We start from the raw sequence: 9,919 nt of genomic DNA on the forward strand, positions 1-9,919 counted from the left end.
TAGGCTAAGACAAAATGTTCACCTGATGCCTCTAACTCTCATTGTGAGTTAGAACGTTTCATATACTGATCAGGTTTCTTTGATCACAGTAGTATTTGCTTGTGTCAATTGCACCTATTGGAGTAGCTGTTTGTGATTTTTTTCTATAATAATCAGATAATAAACAGATATAAAAAAAAAAAAAAAAAATCCTTAAAAATGTTTTAGCCCGAAGGCCGCAGCCATGCTGGGGCACCACCGCTGAATGAGCTACACTAGTTTGTGAATCCACCTCTGATACGTGGCACTTGATCAACAAGGGAGTTCGATGCTGCTGCCCGCATCCCTGTCTCCTGTCGTGAGGTAGGTTCATCTGGGACTCCCAACAAGAAGAGATCCAGTTTAGTTTTAAAGAAACCCACATCCACACCGTGTAAGTCTCTCAGGCATTTAGGGAGGATGTTAAAGAGCTGTGGTCCTCTGAAACCCAAGCTGTTGCAGTATCTGGACCTGTATTTTGATGGTGATGTTGGAATCCTTGGCACCACGCAGCGGCGCCCCGTTCTGCGGTTGGAGTAACTTTGAATGCCAAAGTTTGGGACAAGACCCTCCAGGATTTTCCAGATGTATATCACTGCATATCTCTCCCGCCTCCGCTCCAGGGAGAAGAGGTTTAATACCTTCAGTCTTTCCCAGTAGCTGACATTTTGCATTGAGACGATTTTCTTTGTGTAGCTTCTCTGAGTTGCTTCGAGTTCTGCTGTTTGTTTATAAACATATATATAAACATATATTCATAAACAATTGTATGTTTGTATTTGTTTACATGTATGAGACAAAAAAAGACACAGATGTGCTTTATTTTGGTAGAAATTGATATAGCTACCCTCCTTCTCCCCCACCACTAGTTTCCAGTGACAAACAAGGTCCAGTTACCATTAGTCAAGCATAGTAAGTTGTAATTGTAATTAAACACTAAACCTCTACCTACGTCATGGAGACAATACCATACCCAAATTGAGAGCAGAGAGGAATTTTTATCCCTTGCAGCTATACTATTGATGTAAGCTCCAATAGAAGTTAATTGTTGCTTCCTTCCATCAGTCTTTAAGATAGAGAAGTCATAGTGAAGGCAGTTATTCTGACCCAATGATGCAATATACATAACTATTGTGAAGGGCAGTAAATTCAAAGAAAACTCATTTAGGATAGAAGAGATTCTTTAGTTCTGTTACAGATATCCAATTTAGTGCCTGTGGCATGGTGAATTGCTCCAAGTCTATGCTGTAAACTAGTTGGCAATAGGAAGTGTATCGAGCTGTGAAAATCATGAGAATAAAGCAAGAATAAATAAAAGTGATATGCATCCTGCAAACTGGTGTGCTGGCAAGGCTTCTAAGTGGATGGTAAATCTGAATAAAAACTGATGCAGAGTTAAACCAGACCCTTTTAATCCTGTGACAGACAACTTCTCTATAATACGGGTGCCATGATAAAATACATACTGTCCATGCAGTAAAATATTATGTAAACTTTATGATGATACATAACTAAATATATATGCATCAGAGTTGGACATATGTGTAATCATATACAGTAAATGTGAGGTATTCAAGTAGGTAATGTATTGAATAGCCTATTAATGAGTCATAAAATTAAATCTGCTACTCCTGTCTTGTGTGTGTGCAGGTGTAATGGCCCAGTGGTTAGGGCAGCGGACTCGCGGTCGGAGGATCGTGGTTTCGATTCCTAGACCGGGTGTTGTGTGTGTTTCTTGAACGAAAACACCTAAAAGCTCCACAAGGCTCTGGCAGGGGGGTGGGGGTGGCGACCCCTGTTATACTGTTTTGCCACAACTTTCTCTCACTCTCTCTTCCAGTTTCTTGAGTAATGCTGCAATGGACTGGCGTCCCGTCCAGCTGGTGGCAGGGGAATACATAAGCCATAGAAACCGAGAAACTGGGCTGATGAGCCAGGCTAGGCTTGAAAAGGGCGACGTTTATCATTTACTCCTGTTTTGCAATGTTCACATGAGTTGAACACTGCTGTAATTTGTCTCAATTCAGTTAGTCGTTGCATATATCTAGTTGATGATTCACACCCAGATGGGTCTATGAATAATTTTGGGCCACCTTCTCATGGAATTCAGAGTCCAGTTCTGACATTGGACAGCATGTAATAATTAGTGTACAACAGCAAATTCTATCAAATTTGTTGTAGATACCTTTTTCAAGTATACTATAACCACTAGGTTTTATATCCTGAACTGTCTTTAAAGAAGATGCCTTTAGGATTCTCAGTTGTTGTCTCTAAAATAAATATACCTTGAAACAACAGGATCAGTCAATTAAATTGACCTCTGTACTTTACTAGCACTTTATTTTATCAACCCCAGAAGGGCGAAGGCAAAGTTGTCCTTGCTTGGATTTGAATTCAGATTGTAAAATTCTAGAGTAAATCTTATATGACATTTTATCTGATGTTTCAACAATTCTATCAGACCAGTGTACATTAAGTGAGTATTTGCGGTTATAAACAGTTCTTGCCATTCATCTACATGATCATGCATTTTTCTTTTTTTTATGTACCCTTTTCAAGCCTAGCCAATCTCATGATCCTGGTTTCCTAGTTTCTATGGCGTATGTGTCCCCCCAGCTGGATGGGATGCCAATCCATTGCAGCATTACTAGAGAAACAGGAAGAAAGAGTGAGAGAAAGTTGGTGAGAGAAAGTTGAGTACAACAGGGGTTGCCACCACCCCTGCCGAAGCCTTGGGAAGCTTTTAGGTGTTTTCACTCAATAAACACACACAACGCCCGGTCTGGGAATCGAAACTGCAATCCTCCGACCACGAGTCCGCTGCCCTAACCACTGGGCCATTACGCCTCCACATGATCATGCATACTGACACCTATGTGAACATGCACACACTCTCACACACATACAAACATGCACACGCAGACACACACACATCTTTATGTATACTGGTACTTTTATGTGCTAAGCTTTTGGGGGCACAAATGATTCTGTAGAAATTACAAAAGAAAAGTCTGTTTCATGCAGAATTCAGTTTCAGAATAGTAATAGTGCACTACTGTGAAGTATTGCATTTAGTCTCTGGTATATCAAGAATTAAAGAAAGCCTAAATTTCTTCAAACAGGCTAGTAGAAGAAAATGCAGACGTTGCTTTTGCGATGTCCTTACTCTTAAGTAAACAACGTATAAAAAAATTCTGCTGACATAGCGTTAGACAGGTGACGTTATGATAGGAGAATTACATAACATAAGAAAAATTGCCTATAATATAAAAGACCCTAAATATTCTGACTGCCTGCACAATAAAAAATTTAGGGAATAAGCTGTGGGAAAATCAATGGGGGTCACTCGGCCAACTAAAAATAACAGCTAAATCTCCATCAATTCACAATCTTCTTTTGTATATATATGAAGAACATTGAGTACTAAAATCCTAGTTGTTCCACAACTGAAATGAAGGTGAGAATGTCATGGCTTGAATATCTTTGGTCTTACTGGCACCTTTGCTGTTGGCATGTGTAAAAAATTTGAGCGAGGTCATTGCCAGTACCACCTGACTGGCCCTCGTGCTGGTGGCACATAAAAGCACCCACTACACTCTCTGAGTGGTTGGCATTAGGAAGGGCATCCAGCTGTAGAAACTCTGCCAGATCAAGACTGGAGCCTGGTGCAGCCATCTGGTTCGCCAGCCCACAGTCAAACAGTCTAACCCATGCTAGCATGGAAAGCGGACGTTAGACGATGACGATGATGATGGGTTTGTGCCATTTATAGTTGACCTTGCACTAAACAGCAGTTTGGGAGAGATCATGTATTCTCTCAATACATGTGTTGAAGTAAACAGCTTTTTTGATGATTTACAGATACCAATTCAAGATTTACTTAAAATCTCTTCTTTTCAAGAGTAATTGTGAGGAAAACCAAGACCAATTTTGAATGTGATTGTTGCTTATGAAGTCTGCTTACCTAAAGCATTCAAGCTGTATTAGGAAGAGACCAGATCATTTGTTCCTATCTAGAAATCTAAGTATATGAGTCTGCTATAATAGAAAGACTGATCAAACTGTTTCTTTGTTTACACATTTGGAAAGCAAGTTATTTCTCACCATTAAGGCCTCAACCTTTTCTCATTAAATATTCTTTGACCTTTTTTCAACAATTTGCTTATTGGTGCAACACAAAGCAAACTTGAACTGTCATGTCTTTGCCAACCAAAATACAGGAAATGTACTTTTATTTCTTTGAATTCTTTAAGAACAGCAATAGGTTAAACTATAAATGCATACAAAATTTTATATGCATACTGAAAAGCTTCAACAAGTTGGAAAAAATTTCCCCCCCAAGATACTTAGTGTATAAAACTTTTATAACAAATTCTTTCTTCACAAATTCTTTAGTCAAACAATACTTTAATTATTGATGGTTCATTCATAGTCTAACTGGTTATTCTGTGAAATTTATATTGAGAAAGATCTGGCCCCACTACAAACAAACACTTGCCTTCCTAGGTGACTTGAAGTTAGAACTAAGTTCATTTAAGCTGCCTTTGATTGTATTCAACTTCTGAAATGAATTCTATTACGTGGTGAAAAACATTGTAAAAAGGGATGTGTAAAAGGAAAGAATTAGTCTTCTACAGGCAGTAACAGACTATTGTCTGGAGAAAGTAAAGTTGTAATTTACTTAATACCTTTCATTGTTCCTGGGAAATGTCTGCAGCTGATGACATTTATTTTGTCAGAAGAGCAATTAAGTCAATAGGTTCTCGCCATTTACCACAACTATCTTTGTATTCATTATCACTTCTCTTCTCAAACACTACTATTTTTATCAATTTTCATTATCAGAATGCTCAGCTTCAGTTTTTTTTCTTCTTCATTATCATTTATTATAACGATCACCATCGATGAGAGTTGTTAAAGTAAGACTGTAAGTTATAAGTGAACAGAGTGAATGACCTAGATTTGATTCAAGTAGATATCTTTGCCATATACTACTTAGAACTTTGTGAAATGCAAGAACCACAGTAAAGCATCGTATTTTTCTTTTTGTTCTCTATCTTTTATCTTTTATTTATTTTAGTCATTAGACTACAACTATGCCAAGGCATCACCTTGAAGAATTTTAGCTGAACGAATTAACCCCTGTATGTATGTATCTATATGTATGTGTGACTATGTGTGTGTGCGTGTGTGTGTGCATATGTGTGTGTCTTTAGGTATGGTATTTATTCTATTGATCTCTTTCGCTGAATTGCTAAGTTATGGGGATGTAAATACATCATCACTAGCTGTCAAGTGATGCTGAGGAACAAACACACTCACAAACACACACACACACAAACAGCACACATACAGATACACACACATATATTTATATATATATTTATATGATGGCCTTCTTTCAGTTTCTGTTTACCAAATCCACTCACAAGCCTTTGTTTGAGCTGAAGCTTTTGTAAAAGACACTTGCTCAAGATGCCATGCACTGGGACTGAACTCAGAACCAGGTGGTTGGGAAGCATGAAAAGGTTTGATTGATAGTATCATTGGTTATTAACACAATGGTTTGTAGTACTTACTCCTAATGTTACCTTTCTGAACTCAAAACAAAAGCCAACTATTCTTTACTTTTTCCTGAAATTAATAGAGCACATATGCTTGTGATGCATGTGCCTGATGTAACCTCATCTTATTTCTTTACTGCCCACTTGTGGCTACACACAGAAGGGACAAACAAGGACAGACAAATGGATTAAGTCGATTATATCAACCCCAGTGTGTAACTGGTACTTATTTAATCGACCTCGAAAGGATGAAAGGTAAAGTCGACCTCGGTAGAATTTGAACTCAGAACATAGCAGCAGACAAAAAAACCACTAAGCATTTTGCCCAGCATGCTAATGTTTCTGCCAGCTCGCCATGTTGATGTACCCTCATCTGACGGGTGTTGATGATGGGTACACCGGGCTTCATATATTTGTACCCTAGTATCACTTTGACAATGTTGATACTCATGACGGCAGTAGCAATGGCATTGACAAATATGTAACACAGGATAGACTCAGTTCAACTGGTCTATTCTAACTAGATGTAATTTAGCACATTGATTAAACATTTAAATCTATTTAGAATGTTAGTACAACATAAGTATCTGGTGGGAAGTGTATACATGAACAAGTGACAAATATAAAGACACTCATATATTTCAATGAAATAAACATCAGTGAAGAACAACATGCTTACAGAAATCAACACACCAGTTAGTTCTAGACTGTTCTAGACATCACTGAGAGATTTTAAGTATGAAAACATGTAACGCAAAACAACAACAATGATAACAAAAGCAATAACAACAACAATAACAGCAGCAATAATAATAATAATGAACAAAGAAAGAAGTAAAACAATATATTTTGTTAGCTGTTTTGTTGTTGTTGCTGTTGTTTATATTCTTTATTTCACACACACACACACACATATATGTACATATATACATACATACATATATATATTTATGTATGTAAAACCGGCCTTATCTAACTTTATATATATATATATATTGTGTAAATGATAAACGCATGTCTCATGATGGAGGAAGTGAGTTTAGAAAAAATATGAAGAATATCAATAAGTACATTTCAAGATAGATTGGTAGATATTTGATGTGTTTATTTACCAATTTATTTTCACATAATTTATTTATTTATTCTTTCACGTGTTTTTTTAATTTCATTTTGGCTTTGTATAAGTTACACCAAGTATAATTCTGCTTTTTATTTGTATCTTTTGGCTATAATGTATCTTTAATCTCGAATTATCAATCTATCTAAATAAGGTGCTCTTTTCTTTTACCTCCCTAAATAAATTATATATATATGTATATATATATACATACATACATACATACATACATACATACATACATACATACATACACATATGCAAGGTTATTTATATATTTGAAAGCATACACAAATATAAATAAATGTGTGCAAATACATAACCACCATACAACCATCATTAACATTTGATATCTGTTTTCCTTGTTGGCATGGGTTGGATGGCTTGATAGGATCCACCAAGCTGGAGGACTGCTTCAAGTGCCAATATATATATATATATATATATATATATATATATATATGTATATATAATCTCACTTGGAAATGGATGTGTGGTGTTCAATCAAATAATAATATAAATAATATATATACGCTTATATATATATATATATATTTTGGTACAGGATGTTACCAACAGTAAACAATGTTAAACAATGATGAATATATATATATATAATATATATATATATATATACATACAGGGTGTATTCCAGCTTTTTGAGAACAAAACTTTTAAACACTATAAGTCATCCAAACTTAAACTAATTAATCTCTCTCTCTCTCTTTTCCACCCTGCTATGAAAGCTTCAAATCTGATGCAAATGATAAAAAGTTTGATCTCATCACTTTCTCACCATTGATAGTGATTCTGAGATTGTAACTTTTTTAAATGTTGCTAGCTCCTTTGTGTCTCCTTTCAGAAAATAAATTCTGACTTATAGTGGAAATATGTCTATCATAAATAATGAGTGGGGGTGTATTTCATCACCATCATCCCAATCTCCTCAAACCAACCCATTGAGACTCTGGATGTGTGACATGGAGCATTATCTTGTTGAAAGATTACATTTTCTGGGATGTTATCATTCAAAATTTTAGCTAAGGAAGGTTGATAACTTGGTCTAACATGCTGGTGCAAGTGTTGGAATTCATTCTGCCTTCACAAGATGACGTACAGCTGCAAATCCTTATGCTTCCTCCTCCAAATTTCACTGTTGGGACTACACACCCAGGACGATAAGCCTCCCCAACTCTGTGGTGAGCATAAACTGCTCCAGGAGTTCTAAAGATCGGAGGACAAAAAAAAATTGCTAATTATTTTTGGTATCCAATAGAAAATTTGTAGAAGAGTATTTCAATTATGCCTAGTAAAGCAATGAAAATGAATGTGAAGAACCTACACCAAAGTTACTTTCATTAAACCAAACCACTTAAGCCAAGTCATCATCAGTTCTATCTTCATGCTCTTTTGCCCAAGACGATTGCTTCTTCATGTTCACCTCAGACAACAATGGCTTCTTTCTGGCCTTACATCCTTTGAGCCCAGCTTCTAATAACCTTCTTCTCACCATGCGAGTTGAGTTGATATTTCCTTGTTTGTTGCCAACCAAAACTCAGCAGCTACGTCAGAAGAGGTCCTTTTCCTTTCTGCCAGAGATCTCCTCTTAAGTAACCTGTCTTCCTTTGCGGTTGTACACTTTTTACAACTTCATCCTTTACAGTTTTTGAAAGAATTGATCTGATTGTACCTTTTGATGGACATCTTTTCTCAAGCATTTCAATTTTCTTGCAATTTCAACTTGGAAGAAACATTCACTGGATAATGCAATGATTTGAGCAGTTTGAGCCTCAGGACTCGATTTCTTCCAAGGCATTTTCACCAAATATTAACTACTGATAAGTTATCAATAAGGTATTCACTGATTAATATAAGAAAAAAATGTGTCACACAATGTGTGGTAGATAACTGACCCAGCCACTTGCCCCAACTTAGTTTCAAATATGCAAAAATACATAAACGTGGTTACAAAAGTGAAAGGAGGACACATCAAATACTAGTTATTGATGGGATAGACTCTTGAATGCTTATTAGACTGTTTTCAGTTATTAAAAACACTGTGTTTCTATTATATTTGCTATTTTGTCATATCTGCTCCATAATTTTGTTCATATTTGTCTCACCAGGTATTTTCAATATCTCATTGACTACAGTTTTCCCTGCTATTGGTTTCAATGGCTGGTACCTCTCTTCAGTCTACTTTCCAAGCAGTCTCCTCATTCAACAGCTTCCTGAAATAGTACTTTCAAGCCTCCTTTTTAACATCAATAAGAGCTAGTGTATTGCTATCATTCTGTACACACTTCTCCCCAACAACATCTCGATTTCTCTCGTCTACTGCTCTACAATCCGTAATGCCTCATACTTCTTATTTTCACATTGCAGAATAGACAAACCTCTCACTTTTGCTTCTACCCCTGCTAAATATCCCTGACACTCCCCTTTCAGTTATTAAGTAAATGAATTTGAATCATATTCTTTATTTTTTTATACCTGTTCCATAATCTTGACCAAGGCTGTATATATATATATATATGTATGTACGCTAAACTAGTAGATCTAACAGTATCCACTAGCTTAGTATACCTGTAAATTAGAAAATTATAAATGTTAGTGTTTTGAAATTCAAGTATGACCCCAGGAGGAATGGAAAAGAATATGAAGGAACGTAAATACATACTGTACGTTTATTAGTCTGGTGTTCTGTAGTTTTTACTGCTCACTACCTTTATTGCCTGAACAATAAGTTTATATTAAACAACTACATTTTCATTCTAACTGACATATCTATTTTGTTTCATTTCTTTATTTTACAACAAAATGATGGTTCATTCTACATAATTCATTTTTAGTTTGGTCAGTTTTCAGCAGTAGACACTTTAGCTCTGTTTTTGAAAGTAACCTGTCATTTTGTCTCAGTTTATGAATGTTAACTAGCTCATACACAAAATTTATTATGAACTTCTGGTTTCAAATGTCAGAAGCAAAACATTAATTACTTTCATTTTTTTCTCTTTTTGTCAGTAAATTTTCTTTATTGCAGGTTTTTATTATTTTTGTAATAATTTTTAGTGTCTCCTTCCATATCTTTGAAAAGTTTTCGATAGCATGTGAGTCATTAACTGTAACAGTCTGTTGAAATATATGCACAGTAAGTTTGATCTCCTTCCTTGAGATGACACTTTAAAAAGTGTCACAGAAAGGATTTTTATTATTTCAG

The sequence above is a fragment of the Octopus sinensis genome, linkage group LG1 (genome assembly GCF_006345805.1).
Source record: "Octopus sinensis linkage group LG1, ASM634580v1, whole genome shotgun sequence".
Taxonomy (NCBI): Eukaryota; Metazoa; Mollusca; class Cephalopoda; order Octopoda; family Octopodidae; genus Octopus; species Octopus sinensis.